The sequence below is a fragment of the Cuculus canorus genome, chromosome 4 (assembly GCF_017976375.1).
Source record: "Cuculus canorus isolate bCucCan1 chromosome 4, bCucCan1.pri, whole genome shotgun sequence".
NCBI classification, from domain to species: Eukaryota; Metazoa; Chordata; class Aves; order Cuculiformes; family Cuculidae; genus Cuculus; species Cuculus canorus.
Window position 1 is genome coordinate 53,092,395 of NC_071404.1, and position 16,801 is coordinate 53,109,195.

Here is a 16,801-nt window from a genome sequence, read left to right on the forward strand (position 1 = left end):
TATTAGCCAGAGAAGTAACCTAGGATGACCTCCTCCTAATCACTTCTTTCCTGGGTACTCCTTGGACTGAACTGTGCATTTGTTGTCCCTAGAAGTCTCTAAATCCTTGCAGGTATTTTTCATTACTATAGCAACTGTTTTGAGAGGAGCTGGTGATACAATTAGAGACAACTGCCACTTGACAAAGTAAATCAATCATTGCTTTATTAGTTTTATTGGTTCCTTCATACTCACACACAGAGTTAAAACAGGAAACCAGAGAGTCTACTTTCCCCCTGGCCTGAGGCTTTTTGCACCTTGAGTTGGATAGGCTTTACATAATAAAAGGGATTAGGCTTTATAACCCACAAATCCTGTCGCATCAGCTGCCTAAACACATTGCATCCTCCACAACTTATTTAGTTTTCCTACTCTATCTTACTCCTCAGGCATGCCAGGGTAAGGCTAATGTAAGGCTGTGCTTGAGATGCTCTGCTAACTCTGCGTGAGCTAAACCAAGCATTGGAAGCAGCTTTTCTGCAGGAACAGTCCACATCTGAGCATGTGCACAGCTGCTGCATTTCGGCACCTCCTGCTTATGCTTCCATCAGGCTTAGGAAATGAAATCAGGAAGCTCTGTACTGAGCTTCAAGGAAGGCATCCCTTTTTTCGTGCTGTTATGGCTTGGCAATTACAAAGATCACAAATGTGGCTTTAAAATTTCTTAGACCAACATACTCCCAGTATCTCGAAAATGCCTTCAAGCAAGAGTTACCACAAGCACCCTTCACATTTTTCATGACAAAACTGTAGCACTCTCTGCTCTCTGAAAGTCTGAGGGAAAAAAGCCCTGCCCTCAGGAGAGATGAGCATCTGCTGGCCTTTTTCACAGCCCTGAGAGAGGATCGTGGAAACAAGAACCATTCCAAATCTTTAAAATAATCACCCCAAAACCCATTTTTCCCAAGGAGAGTATTAATGTAATATTTTTTGGTTCTGGTGCACCAAATGTCAGGCAGGCTGACATCTGATTGTTCACTTTCTTTTATTCAGTTTTTTGTCTTTTCTTGCTCTCACTCATGAGTGTTTAAAAACAATTTTGCAGTTCTTAGATAGGTTACCTCTTGATGTCTTACAGAGTGCCAACATTCCATGGAACAAAGTCTGAGAAACTATGATTCCCCACTCTGATAGCTCCACTCCAAGATGCAAAGCACCTACCCTGTCCCAGGTGTCTGGGTTTCCCTCTCTGGGACCTAAGAGTCAAGCACTGCAGTGCCTGAAGACATTTAGCCAGTGTATTTGCTCTAGCTCTACAACCGTAACAAAAAAGTTTTCAGTTCCAAAATTATATTATATGACTGACTTCTGCCTCCCAGAGGAGTGCTAGAACTTCCTCAGGTGTATTTTGGGATGATTAAGTCTCTCCTGACAACAGATTGATGTTGCCCCCTTGTCAGAGGGGTTGGAGCTAGATGATCTTTAAGGTCCCTTCCAATCCAAACTGTTCTATGATTCTATGATTCTGTGTTCTGAAAAACTACAAGTGCATTACAGAATCATGCTGCTTATGCTGTCCTTGCTAGTAGCCTCTCACCTTTTCACATTCTATAATAACAACTCATAAAAAGCCTGCTCTGCCTTTTTGGGACTGAATTGAGAATTTTGCCTAGAGGGAGCCTGTCTCCCCGTCTTCTGCAGGCTGCTAAATAAAGCCAAACCAGACATGCAGACCTTTGTGAAGACTCACACAGCTGGAGTCATGCTTCATAGCAACTAAGAAGTCTTACCAACCTGCTTTCCATTCTGGTCTTTTGCAGATCTCTGTGAATACCAGTGCCACCTCCTGGTACTTGAACATACTGAGATCTAGCCATAATAAAACACAGAATGACCCAATCCCCACTTCTTGGTCAGTTTTTGTTGTTCTCTACAGCCTTTTTATAAGCAGGTATTTATTTTACAGATAATCAAAAAGTTAACAATTCTTGTAACTTTAATTTCATTAAAGGGCAGGGGAGCTGCCAAAGGCAGGTTGGAGGTTACTGTGGATTTTCCTTTCCAGGATATCCACATCAAAGCTAAACCCAAACCAGATATATATTCTCATCAAACCAGCTGAAACTGAACAAGACAAAGCTCGGGAGTATAAAGTTTTTTTCAGAAATATCTACGTTCATTGCAGGACTGAGGAAATTCTTGCAACGTTTAGGAAACTTGGATATAAAAACTGAGATTTCGACTGAAGATGTGAAACTGGGGTTTTACATGTCCCCATAGCTCAGGTATACAATTTACACTGATTTACCCAGGCAAATAAAAGGGAGAGATGCCATGCACATGTTAGGACACAGCAGCTGGCAGGAGACACAAAAGGAGTCTGCTCAGGGCTCTGCCAATATTCTTTCTCAAGGTGACCAAAGGTGTGCTGTTTCTTCTAGTAGCAAGTCAGATGTCCTCAGGCACTGTCTGCTTCAGTATCCTTATCATTTTCAAGCAAAACATCTGAAGCGGTTATTCTTGAGTGACCCCATGGGCGCTGCTCATCTCCAGGGCTCAGTCACACTTTTGCCAGACTATTTACAGAAACCAGCTCCCAAAAATGCAGATGAGGGGGGAAAATGACATATAACCACAAAACAAGTGATCTTGAAAGTTGAAGAATAGTATCTATTTTATTTTTTCAGCAATATCTTCCTATCTCTTCTCTGTTCATCTTGTGCAGAGTCTCACAGTAAGAGAAATCTCAGCTTTGGACCTGAGGAAGCAGTGGTCCTCTCCCTGTGCCCCCATATTAAGCAATTTTCTGGTAGTGCTAGGGTACCAAAAGGGACTAAAAGGTAGCAGAAGAGGCAGCCTCTTGCTCCAGGAGAGGGCAGTTGAAACACGGTTCAATTTGGCCAGGAAAGGTCAAATGCACTGTTATCTGCTCAACGAAGCACAGACTCATGTAAATTCAACAGAAGGAGTCATGAGAGGGGTTTCATGTGTTGAGAGCTTCATAAATTGATCTGTGTCACTATTTCCTAGGGGAAAAATTGCAACCACTTATTCCCTCTCTGTCCACAGAGAGGAAAATAAAAGTCATTAGGAGGCAGTGTTCACTTGCCCTTAGGTTAATAGGTCTCATTTGTTCTGCCAGGGTGGAGGGAGGCAGAACCAATGCAAGAACTTGTAGTTCTCCTTTATAATTAAGATAATTTGATGTGCCAGCCCTCAATCATATTTTTGTATGCTGCAGTGTCCGTGACACATCTTAGAGAGACCACAGCTGTGATTAAATATTTTTGATAACCCATAAATATAACATTAGTTTCCCTGGTTAGGTTTCTGATAACATCATTCATTTCAGATCATTCAATTAGTGCAGACAAAGGGTCTCTTTCCAGGAGACATAATGTCATTGTCTCTGGAAAGGAACGTACTTCCCAACGACTGTTTATCACTCTGTAATTACAGTGCTGTAGCAGCCATGCTCTATATTACAAGGAGTCCTTATTGTGTCCAAGGATGTAGCAGTTCTTTGTTTTAATTTATTTTCCTCTTAAATACCTCCTGCTATTTAAGCAATAATTCCCTGTAAATCAATTGTTAGCAGCAGTTAATGACTAGTTGGTTAATTAATAGCTGAAAGCAAAGCTGAGGGTGTTCGCCCCTCTAACAATCCTGCAGACATTAACTGTGGGATTACTGCTAACATACCCTATAATCAATGTCTTCTTGCAGCGATGAGGTTGTCTATGTATCATTTAGGAAGGAATTGGCTGGGTTGCAATGGGTGGTGGCATCAGGAAAAATAGTCAGCAACTTGTGGGTTGAGCCATACGCCCCTACATGGGCAGTGGGTTAACAGCATTGGTTCAAACACAGCTTAGTGGTAGTGTGTGGGGCCCGAAGACCCCATTTATTCTGGGGAGTAGCTTGTGCAATCTTCTTTTATGGCAGTACAGCTTTGGCCACAGCCTGGTATACCCTGGGAGACACGGCACGCGGGGAGCACATGCCAGGGGCTACATGTGAAGTCTGCACAGTCTGTGCTTTCCTTGTGACAAAGAGAGCACTCACACACAGAACAGACTGCACGGGTGCAGTGAAGCCCTGCGCGTGATGGCCGTGGCACAGACAGCTCTGTCCCTGCACTCCTCGGCTGCCTCTGCTGGAGCGATTTTGGCTCAGAGTCCTGCAGACCCCTCGGACTCATGTGGGGGTTAGCAGTACCTCAACTACTGAAATCGGGAGCTGCACTCTTTCCAGCAACATGACACAAAAGCCTTGGGGTCTGCCTGTGTCTGCATCTGGTTATTCAGAGTATTTAGTGGTGTCTCTCTGCTGGAGAGCTGCATTAAGATGTTTTTAATGCAACAGTCTGATCTGCTGCTCTCTCCAAGGGTCAGATTCTCAGATAATCCCTTTTCACAATATTCTCAATTAATACTTATATAAGCCTGTTTTGTCTCTTACCTTCCACAAAACAAGGTTTGGAGTGATGCTGCCATGGAGAAAGAGGAAGAATCTAAAGCAGACAGTAATTGATGTCCATAAAGAGAGTATGTGTAATGGACCAGCTGGCTTATTATGAACTGAAATACTGCAGTGTCTTCAATACAGAGGATGGTGACAGAGAATAAATGTTGACATTTTTGTGGTGAGCAATGCAAGACCATCAAATCAAACAATTTCTGGCATATAGTCAAAGCAGTGTTAAAATGGAAACTCGAGCGATAAGAACATTTTTGCAATTTTTTTCTCTGGGTAGAAATGTGTGGCTGGAGGAAAACTCATGGCATGAGTTCCATGCACTGACACGGAGCCAGAGGTTCCCAACAGGCACCATCTGACTTGTCTTATGGAAAAATAATAATAATAATAAAAAAAAAAACCCAGCAAGGAGCATCCCTGCATGACGATGCCAGTTCTTCTCACCCTGACATTAAGTGGTAAATCAAGATAATTTCTGCTTGTTGTCTTCTCCATGACCAAATAATGGTTGCTTATTGTCTCATTCACAGCCACCACTGGATGTCTGCTGCCATGTTACTCTCTCAGCCTTCTTTTTCATGATGGGAACAAACCCAATTCCCTCAGCATCACTTCACAGTGTGTGCTCTTGGCACCCTATGTTCTGGCTGCTTTCTTTGGATTTTCTCCACTCTTTCTTCATCTGCAGGAAAAGGTGGCACCCACAATTGGATGCAGATCCTTAAATCTTTTACAAACATGCTGCTGCCTGGTTATTCCTCCAAACCACCACCACCTGCCCCCAAATAAAATCTCTGTATCTCTCCTTCCCAGGCACAGCACTTTGGACTGTTCCTGATGGAATTTCATTTAAATATTTGGGAGTCATTTCTACAGGCTGTGAAGATCATTTCAAATTCAGATCCTGGCCTCCTAGGACTTGCAGCATCTCCTAATTGTGTCATCCACGAGTTGGGTTTGTTTACTTGCTGTTCAGTTGTCAATAAAAACCATTTAAGAGACTTAGATATAAGACAAACTGCTGAATGACCTACTTGAAATATCCTTCCTGAATCCAGCACTAGCTGTTGCTGCAGAGCTATTTTTCAACAGCCTATGCACCTAACCCATTGTAATTATATCTATACCGTATCCCTTAGCCTGTCATATATGTCAAAAGGCATTACTAAAAATCAAGTGCTGTTGCATTTGCTGCTTCCTCTTTATTCACTAGACATGTTACAGTGACAAAGAAGGAAATTCGATTGATTTGACACCAAACACTCTTGACAAGTCTATGTTTTTTGGTTTAATTTTTTTTTCTTTTTCATCACCATATCAGCTGGCTACTTGCAAATTGATTGTTTAATGATTTGTTCCTGAATCTTTTAAGAACCTGAGTTAGATTGACAGGTCTGTAATTCCCTGGATCCTCCTTTTCCTCTCTTTAAAATATAATATACTGTGTTTGCCCTTCTCTTGTCTTCAGGGACCTCCTCTCTCCTCTGTGAGTTCTTAAAGATAATCACTAATGGCTCAGCAATTGCTTCAGACAGTGCCTTAAGTACTCTGGGGTGAATTCCATCAGGCCCTGCTGACTGGAATACATCCATCTTATCTAAATATTCTTTAATGTATTCCCCTCCCCTTCCAGTCTGTACTTCTGCTTCCTTGCAAAAGTTAAGTTTAAACAGCTGGTTGTGTCCCCCGGTGACTGATGCACTCCATAATTCAAAACAATTAAATGTTCTTCTATATATCCTATAATGTTTACCAAGGTTTATATCTCTGACCTCCGCATTACAATTCTAAAAAAAATAAGCTCATCAACTCCTGCTCCTTAGCTACTAAACTGCGACACTACTCTTTAGGACAGATTCATGGCTGAGGGTGGAGAAGAAAGAAGAAACCTGACTAAAACATTGTGGTTCTTTCATTTAGAACTTCAGCATCCACTGACAGACCTGTGCTGGTCACAACAGAGCTTGCCATTTCTCTCCAAGAGAACTAATGTATGACTAGTATCTTCATCTCTGACAGTGCACCTGCAGCAACGTCCATGAGCCAAGCACTGTCCATAATGAACAACTATGGTACTTTGAATTTGGGAAACTGCTAGGGCTGTCACTTAGATGTGCTTTAAATTACAACATACTAAGTCCATTGGGTGGTGAGGCACTGGGACATGTTGCCCAAAAGAAGTTGTGGATGTCCCATCCACGGAGGCATTCAAGTTGGATGGGGTTTTGAAAAAAATGATTTAGTGGAAGGTGTCTCCATGGCAGGGTGGGTGATCTAGATCATCTTTAAGATCCCTTCCAACACAAATCATTCTGAGTCATGTGTTGTGGGGTTTTTGGTTGGGTTTTTGGTTTGGGTTTTGTTTCTTTTCTGTTTAAATAAAACACCAATATCTGCCAAAAGTCACAGTGAGTTTTCCATGTAAGTACTATGTGGAGATCCACCTCCATGTCTCTGTCGGCTGCCTAATGCTGTAGTACGCAGTGAGAAAATGACTTAGGTTTCCACCTGTGATAGCTGTACAGAACTAGTTTTACTGTTGTCTTTAAGAAAGTCTTTTTTTTTACCCACCTGTCTCCTCAGTAGCTCATGATCATTACAGAGCTGAGTGAGAGCGCTTGCATTGGCTTTCTGTAAAGCACAGTGTTTGTATAGTCAACACTCTCAGGTTTGTTTTCATAATCAGTTTGAGGGTTTTCTGCCAGAATAAGATATTTTGTAACAGCAATTACTCTTTAGAGGTCTGTAGGTTTAAGCCTCTCTCCATTCCTAACAAGTCAAAATGACTGCAATAAGTCAGCTTTTAAATGAAGAGGATTTGGCTCAAGTGAGATTGACAAAAAGCTACCAAGAAGCAGAAGAAAGCTGAAGATGCAGTGAAGGTGCTCTGCTCTCCTCCCTGTCTCCTCCAGATACCCAGGTCTTGCAATGCACACTTTCTGTTTGACCCTGCTAAGCCTGGATGACCAGACAGCATTTTTTGTGGCTTGAAACACTGCTCACAGTGACCCTGATATTTGTGACTCATCTGCAAGCATTCTCCTTACCTGATGCCAGATATGAAGAGTATGTTAAGGTATGAGATAAGATAGGATGCAGGGATTGCTCACTACTTTGTCTTCTCTGTGTCTAGAGGAGATTTGTCCTCAAGCCCTTCTACTTCTCAGTTCCATATGTGTGCTTAAGGCTTTACACTCAAGGTGCAGCTATGCTAAAATATGAAATTTATTTTATCACTACCAGCAGTTGCTGCATGTTTTTAAACAAGGCAGCCTAAAAAATCTATGATAAATTTGTAGTGGCTCAGAACAAGCATTCTTGTTTGAAGGAATCTGTCTCTGGAAGCACACATTTGGAAGACACAGGTAAAATCTAATCCTTCCTACGAAAGACTTCTCCTCTACAGAAAGAATGACATTGACATTTGAAATGAGACCTGGCTTTAGAATTTTCTAACTAATTTCTTCATTAAAAAAAGTACAATGAGCCAAAACTTACCATTTTTGAAGTAACATACTGGTTTTGATGAAAATCTCACTGGCAACACTGCTGAGGTCTAGAACAGAAATTAAATGAAATTAAAGAAGTGGAGAGATGCACCAGAGAGCTAGCAATTGCCAGTTGGAAAGATATTGAAAAAAGACACAAGATAATCCCATACGCACTTATACCCACATCCCTTATGAGTACAATGATCATTAGATCTACCTTCTGAGAAACAGAAGATTTCCAAAACCTCCACAACAGACTAACTCTCTGCCACTTAAAATAGATTGGAAATCCTCATGTCTGGGATATTTTCCTATGGAAAACTCAAATTTAAAGTAAGATTTGAAAGAATTGACTGTCAGGTACAACTCCTCCATACAACTCAGGCTTATTTTCTCATTTCCTTCTTGATCTGGAAACAGCACTGTTGGACTCCTCAGCTAAGACAGTTGGCTGACATCTGTTCTGTGCTGCTTGGATGGAACAATTACTATGTTCATCTATGTTTTCTGAATTTGGAAAAACCGTATCAAAGGAGTAATTTTTGTCCAATGAATCTTCTATACCTCATCTGATATATAAACATAAATGCTACTTAAATGGCCCTTCTCTCTGAACTTTACTGACATCCTCCTTTCTTACTACATTCTTGTTCTTTCCACTAGTTTTTTTCAGAAATTTTATTCTGGATGACCCTCACCAATCTGAAAATGTTCCTTTTTCTAGGCTAAAGAATCTGTCCAACCTACACTCAGGTTATCATCCCTCAATTTTGCATTTTTATAAACTGTTTGAGAATGACTGCATTTTCATGCCTGATTTTAAACTCCTACTTGTAAGTTTGTCTTCTGTTATAAAACCTCCTTCATTACCCCTCAAGTGAGAAGATGATAAACAATACGCTCTCCCATTGCCATCTTCGTCAAAGTTCAGTAACTCAGCAGGCCAACTTCAGCAGTAAGCATCAACTTCTGAATTTTCCAGTTCTCGAAGTCCTAGAGGAGCCAAGACTATAAATCAGTTTAAGAATTTCTCGATAGCGATATATAAAACTGACTAGTTGGCCTTAACCAAACATTGAGTCAGTTTAGAAACATTCAGGTTTTTTTTTTCCCCTGTTTAGACTCACAATTAATCTTTGAATCAAGGTTTTCATGATAAGCATCAGTAGTAAAATCAAGTAAATATCACTGGAATTAGTAATTTGTTTATTAATATCTTTAGAGAGCAAAGTTATTTCTGGGAAAGCAAAGTTGCCCATGGAGCTTTGCTCTGCACCACTACCTAGACAACGCCCTTATCTTCTCTGCATGAATTTGCTCATCAGTAAGAGAACGTAAAATTTTGTTATTCTCAGTGTATTGGGTAAAAAGCACTGATTTGATGATTTTTAAACCTATATTCACAGATCTTAGGAACAGCAAATTTTCCAGCAGAATAAATTCTGTACTACTGCATGGAGGACTCAGACCTTCTCACTGAGCTGCTCAATGACTGCTTAAAAAAATAAAGGGGGGGCAGGATTCATTGTTCTCTTTATTGGGAGGAATAAAGTACAGCCTCTGGATCAAGCAGCTGTCCACAGCATCCAATTATTTGGTTTTGTGGCACAAAAGAAAAAAAAGAGTAAAAGAAAGAAAAAAAAGAGTAAAAGAAATACCTACATCAATTCACACACTGATTGCCAGCTGGGGTTTTGGGTTCTCCCTGGGACTGCAGCATCAGCAGAAGTGGTTACTTAGTCACGAACATGCTACACAGCAAGTAACTGGATCACTCTGTGTGAAGAGCCCTGCTTTTCCCTGATTTCTCAGCTGTGCAAGAAGGAAACTCCACTCCCTCTAATCACAGGCTGCCACAGCAGAGAACTCAACACACTCCTCAGCCGCTTCTCATGAGACTCGTGCTCCAGACCCTTCACCAGCTTCATTGCCCTTCTCTGGACACGCTCCAGCACCTCAATGTCTTTCCTGTAGTGAGGGACCCAAACCTGAACACAGTATTCAAGGTGTGGCCTCACTAGCATGGAGTGCAGGGGCACAACCACCCGTAGTTCTCCTGGCCCCACCATTTCTGATACAAGCCAGGATGCCACTGGCCTTCTTGGCCACCTGGGCACACTGCTGGCTCACGTTCTGGTGTCAGCCAGCACCCTAAAGCTTTTTTCCAGACGTTCATCCCCAAGCCTGTAACGTTGCATGGGGTTGTGGCCCCAAGTGCAGGACTCAAAACTTGGCTTTGTTGAACCCCATTGCGCTGGCCTCAGCCCATCAATCCAGTCTGTCCAGATCCCTTTGAAGAGCCTCCCTGTACTCAAGCAGATTGATGTCCCTGCCCAATTTGGTGTCATCTGCAAACTGACTGAGGGAGCACTGAATCCCCTCCATCCAGATCGTTGATAAAGAGATTAAACAGGACTGGCCCTGGCACTGAGCCCTGGGGAACAGCACTTGTGACCAGCTGCCAACTGGATTTAACTGTTCACCGCAGCTCTCTGGGCTTGACCATCCAGCCAGTTTTTCACTCTGCCAAGAGTATTATGATATTAATATTATCCAAAACACAATTCTAGCAAATGACCTCAACGTTGCTTTTTAAGCTTCTTTGAAACCTGGTCATTTTAAACTGTATCTTGAAAAAAAAGCCCTATCTATAATGGGCTCTTGATTACAAAACCCTTATTATAATAAGATCTCATATTAAAGCTGCAATCATGCTCAGCTTCCCCTTGGGCCAGAAGCCCTATAATGGAGCGATTGCGCCCTTTCTCAACTAGCAGTTATACAAAAACATAACAAAAAAAATACAGTCTAATAAGTTGTCAGGAGGAAAGGAACAATTCTGAGTCAAGCCAGAAGACGACATTAGGGCAAGCCAAAAAATCACAGTTAGCTCATAACCTGGTCACTGTTTTCAGCCAGAAAATAGCACTAAATAATCTCTCCTGATTTAAAAGTTGTCCACTGTAACATGACTTACAAATCAGGTTTACATCCTCTATATTCCAAGCTACAAATTCCTGTGGTTTGTGAGCAATTAGAAGGGTGTCTAGCTACATATTGCAGTTAGTATATATCCCATGAATTGATGTTTATGAAGCTGAATAATTAATGTTTTGCTGATAGTAACAAATTGCTTCAAAGATACTGTGTTCTTTTTAATGTCCTGAGGTATTAAAATTAAGTGTTCAAAAGACTTAGAAAGTGTTACGGTTCTGAATGTATTTTTTTTTTATTGGACATGTTAACTTCAGAGCCACTGGCAGTGGGGGAGAATTAATATACTATAAAAGCATCAAATTTATAATGAAAAAAGGTAGAACTGTAATTAGTCACCAATACTACATTATGACAAGCAGTATTTTTTATATCTCAAACCGATCATCAATGGTTACAGTCACACCTGAGTAAAAATCTGAATTCCTATGCAAAAGAGAATTTTAGTGTTTTGGATTAAAATTACTTTAAAACATAAATTCTAATGCGACATTGACAGTTTTTTTCAACATGTTAATTTTGACTGAAACAAAATGTTTTATCTGCGTATGTTGAAGCAAATCAAAATATGTTGCTTTGGCTTCCTTTGAAGTTAAACAGTATTTATGCATGGCTTAACAGTGCCTCCATGAGTTGTGGTTTCCACGTTCTTTGCATCCTGTCCCACAGTGGAGCTTCCCATGTAAAATGTATTTCCTATGGTGTGGCTTAGCCTACAGATATAAGAAACTTAGAGCAGGTTTGTTTTCACCAGGAAGCTTCCCAGCCCCTCACCCCCAAAAATGGGAGCGCTCGTGGGACTGCAGGATACAGATCGACTGGCCAGACAGCACTTTATGATGGGCAGGTATGGCATGGTTTGTGTAGCTGCAGTGGGGGTAAGCTGGGCACATAATATGCATCACCCAAAAGCATTTTGAAGGTTGCGCGTGTCATTGCTGAACTCACTGAACTGGTTCTGAGCTACAAATGTGCATGTTTCAGTCTGTGCTAACCCCTTGGCAAATGAAAGATTTCCTTTGCACTTTCCTTTCTGGAACAACAGAACTCTTCCTTCGTATAAGCCTGATCATGGAAGAACTACATTTTGACATGAAATTCCTAACAAAGAGTATTTACAAGCAAATGATGAGACTGCATAAGCCGAGCAACTGCTGCTCAGCTGTTAAAATATCCAGTAACGGATTAGCAATTTTTTATAATCAGAGCCACAATATTGAGTACAAGATGATGGCAGACAGCAAAGAAAGGTGGCTCTGGCTCACAGCCCCAGCACTGTAAAATAACGATGTTTTGCTCCAGGTGAACCTCTTCCCCTTGAAATATTCACACCCCTTAAGACCTTCCCAGACATCCCCAGTGGCACTCCTTTCCCCTAGGGCTCCATTGCTCTTAAAGAAGACCTTGCACCCAGTGTGTTAATGCTAAATAACACCATCATTTTTTCTAGCTGACAAAAGGTAGCCTCCACCCCGGAGTCTGAAGCAGTATTTTTCCACTTGATAAGCTGCGTGAAGTGAATTGCCTACAGCAGCTTGTTTGAACATCCCGTCCTCAGGGACAGAGAGCTCACGGGGTAGGCAGCTCCTTGTGCCACCCAATCCACTCCTCCTCCTCCTCCCCGCTTGGCTAAGAAAAGCCAAGGAACAGCCATGGCAAAACAGGGGGCTGTGATGTCGGCTGTGTTTCTCAGTACTGCATTATCCTCAAAATCAAAAGGAAAATAAACAAGAGTAACACAGCACATCTTAATCTTCACTGCCAGCAGTGACAGCTTTACTCAGTTTTTGTCAGCTAAAGTAATCAGAATGAATTAAGCAGCAGAAGGAAGGACTGCATCAGGATCCGATAAAGTAGTGGGCACTGGAGTGCTTCGGTGAGTCCCTACTACATATATCCCTCTTTTCATTATCCCTCCAGGTTCCCCATCGCTGCCATCAGACAGCATTTTTAGGCAGCTCCAGTCTACCAGGAGATCAGCTCCTCCTGCCACACCTATCCCCAATTTCAGAAACAGCAGTCAGTGCAGCTTGCCTCTACAAGGTGGTTATGTATGCATACCTGCCTTTCTTCATTTGCTTTGAAGAGTCTAATGATGCTTGAAGCCGTTAACTTGCAGAAAATCTCTCTCCGACCTTTAACAAAGAACAGTGCTTGCACTTGGTCAATGCTCCCAATCTCTCCTGTGCTCCACCAGCTGCAATGGCCACAGTAGTGTGATGTATGGTTTCTTTGAAAGGCCTTTATATGTCCCAGAGAAAGGCTGCAGCCTAAGAAACACTCCACTCTATGTTTGTACTTCTCAAACAAACAGTAGCTGCTTTTAAAGGACTTAGGTCTTGAAGGTCATCTTAGTTGCAACCTTCACACAGGGAGAGATTGGATGTTATTGGTTGCAATAAGGAGGGGCTTTTTATTAATGCCTAGGACATTCCTGTGGTCAGAGATTGACTTTCAGCCCCTAGTTCTGTTTCGCACGTCATGCAAGCCGTGAGGGTATTTACCAATGCAAACTCCCGAGCATGTCATTAGGGCACGAATTGGGACAGCTCTCATGAAATCTCTGACTTCAACTGCATTTTACCACTGCCATTAAACTGTCACACACGGGCTGTAATCTGCAGTAATTCCATCTAACTGCACACACAAGGCAAACAGTTAATAGCTCCTTCATAAATCCCAGCAGTCAAGTGGTAAGCAGGCTACAGACACAGGCTCTACTAATTAACTCAGGTGAAAACCTCGTTTTTACAACAGTAATAACTAACTATTTCCCTGGCAATGGGACTGAAAGAACACAATGCAAAAGGTTCATGGCAGGGCTAAAAGAGGACATCTAAAAGAAAGTGAGTTTCAGCACAAGGCAGTTGCTCCTTGTGAGCCTTGGTACCTTTTCTAACGCAAGGTGATTCTGGCTCAACCTAACTCCAATTAGAAAATAGATTCAGACAGATTATGGTCAAATTTATCCTGAACAGGATGAAAAACACTTCTGAAAAATCTGAAGAACATGCAAATAGCCTTTGATTAAAGAACATTACAAAACTACCCTGATCCAAGGCCCAATTTTTTTTCTAATTCCACACATTATTTGCCTCCTCCTACCTGAAACACCCCCATGCCTTCGAAACTCTTTGCAACATCAAGAAATTCAAATGACTGCTCTTAGAAGAAAATAGTTTCTAATTAAGCTTAATGTGTGTGTATGAATAAAGCTGGGCCCACTCCTTGCCTCACTGATGTCAATAGAAAAATGTTTTTCTTCTTTACCACAAGCGTCAGCAAAGGCAGGGACGATGGGGGATCAGTCCTAGATGGGGTTTTGAAGGAACAGAGGATCATTGGTATCAACAATTAAGATCGTTTTTCTTTAGGTTTGGTGAAAGAGCCTGAAGTTCCCTAAATATTGGACTCAGGGTCCAGGCTTGACTGTGAGGGTGTGCGCCAGAGCCTTGCCAGTGGTCGGAATGCACCCGATGGGCAACAGCTAGTCAAGAAACTGGGTTGTTTGTATAAACACTACCTACTTACGAGTCCACTCTGGATGTGAGTATCAGAGCAGAGAATCTTAAAAACCTTCTTCTGCAAAACATCAAAGCATGATTTTGTGGGGTTTGAATCAAATTTAAATATTTAGGGAATGATACAAGGCAAAATAAGTTATTTTGCAGACTGAATATTTACCTTAACAATTTTCAGATATATTCCTTTCTGTGTCCGAGAACCGTGTGTAAAAGACAGTCCTATAGTTCTTCATTTTTCTCTTTTTATTATAATCTTTCCACAGAAACATCTGAAAAATAAAATAAAGTGTTGTAAGCGTGGACAAACAGAGATAAATCTTGCCAACATCCCAATATAATACAGAAAGGTGAAGATAGAGCACATTTTCCTTTCATGTAGGTGGCAATTCCCTCAGGCCAGAGTAGCTGTAGTAGCTGTACTATCATGAGCTGTTCAAGCTCAGCATGAGTTGATCTCCATCTTCCCAGTTCCCCACCTCATCTTCTTTCCCACTGTAACATCTCTCTGCACTGCTCAAGAACTGCAACAGCATTTTGTCCAGTGTAGTTGTAGGTTACATTTGGTGGTAACTCCCCAGTTCTAATACCCATTTAGAAAACTGGAAGGAAAAAAATAATGAGTTGAAAGTTTTGCCTGACACCACTCAGAACAGTGTAGTTTGTTTGTTCGATATAACTTAGCTTTACAACAGCATGATGGATCCCAGTGGTGTTAGAAAAGAAGTTCTGCTTCTACTCTAGATAAGCCTCCTGCACAGTATGCAAAAAAAAAAGCTGAATGTGCTGATGGATTATGGCACCTCAAACTCCATTTAAATTTTCAGTTGTGAACACTTGAATTATTTTTTGCAGCAGTAGCTGGTAAAGTTAGGCCCTGTGTGAAATAGGAAGAAATGAGAAATTTATTATATTTCAGTAACACAAAATTACATTTTCCTTGTAGAGCTACACTGATTCTCAGGAAAAAAAAAAATCATTAGCTCATATCTGGAGGTCCATCCAGTCCTATAAAATCAAAGTTCATATTCCTGCACCTAATGATATATTTTCCTTCAGAGCTTAGCTTGTCTGGCAGTGGGAAGAAGTGATCCAGTTTTTCATTTTGATGAGGCTAGCACTTCTCAAAGTTCACCTATGAATAATGTCGGCAGGGAGACATGCATCTAGCTGATTCAGAAGACACATTTGTGTCAAAATCCATCTCTCTTGATTTTTGCTGAAGTGCTTCAATATGCTATGGTACTTCACAAGACTGAAATAAATGCATTTCATAGCTCTCATCTCACCCAACTCCCACCTTTCCTATAACTTCCGTCCTTTTGTTGCAGAAATACCTGAGGCTGTTTTTGGTTTTCTTAAAACAAGACTCAGAGTAATTTGAAGACTTCTCTCTTGAACTTGTTTCTCTACAAGCCATAGCGCATCAGCACGGCAGCATCTCCTCTGCACAAAGTGGCTCTGGGGCTTTTCAGAAGCTGAGTTTCCCAGCAGATGAGAGCATTGCCAAGACAGTATTTTCTTGCAATAATTATGCTTTTTTTTTTTTTTTTTTGTCCTTTCCCTCAAATGCAAACATGTTGGTTGTTCCAATTTAAGGCTCAGCTGGATTTTTGGAAAAAAATGTGTGTATTTCCTAGCTGTAATGGACACTGTGGTTAAATTTTTTAATACTAGTAAAGCCTTAGTTGGAAAGCACTGGCCCTGAACTCATTATATTCTCCTAAAACTAAACAGGGAAACCCTTCTCCTTCCTAGACCCCTGTGGAACAGCAGGAGATCTTTGAAAGGGATAGGCATGGTGAGCAAAGCATCCTTTAGCCCTCAGGTTCTCAGCAGCCACCACCGTGGTTGTCAGTGAGCTGGACCCAATTACCTACACTAAAGTGGCATTTCATACTGATTGCTTGAACATTTAGTATATAATGTTCATGATATTAATACTTCTTATTAGAGTAAGTTGAAGGATACAAGTAGAATAAAATGTATTTTTTACTAGATTTTTTTCATGTGTAAGGGTGAGACTTACATAAGTACAAAAATGCTATAATAATATGTGAGAAAGGGACAAAGATATGGACACTAAAGGACAAAAGTATTTCATGTTAACTGAACAGCATTATTCCTCAGACTTATTTAAAACTGAACCAGTTTCACCTTGCTTAAAGAATCCTCCAATACTATGCTTCCGTATCATGCCAGGAAAGATTTGCTGTACCTCTGGGATAGGAGCTGGACTCCTACAGATGTCATGTAGGAAAGCAGAATAATGAGCATAATGGGACAAATAAAAGAGACAAAAAGAACACAGAGATTCTCCAACCCTTGCTCTTTTTT

At 41.2% G+C, this 16,801-nt stretch overlaps 1 long non-coding RNA gene across 5 annotated transcripts in view; it reads right to left on the reverse strand.

Annotated features, from left to right (window-relative positions):
* LOC128851986 (uncharacterized) overlaps positions 1 to 16,801 on the reverse strand; it is a 58,690-nt gene that overhangs the window by 35,205 nt on the left and 6,684 nt on the right. For 4 of the 5 annotated variants that reach the window (XR_008449568.1, XR_008449570.1, XR_008449567.1 and 1 more), the window contains exons 1-3: positions 13,005 to 13,223; positions 8,820 to 8,942; positions 7,957 to 8,014 (exon numbers count right to left, since the gene is read on the reverse strand). This is a non-coding gene — a long non-coding RNA (uncharacterized LOC128851986). Of the gene's footprint in view, positions 1 to 7,956; positions 8,015 to 8,819; positions 8,943 to 13,004; positions 13,224 to 14,627; positions 14,737 to 16,801 lie in introns of those variants that run through there. The other variant, XR_008449569.1, reaches the window with a different exon arrangement.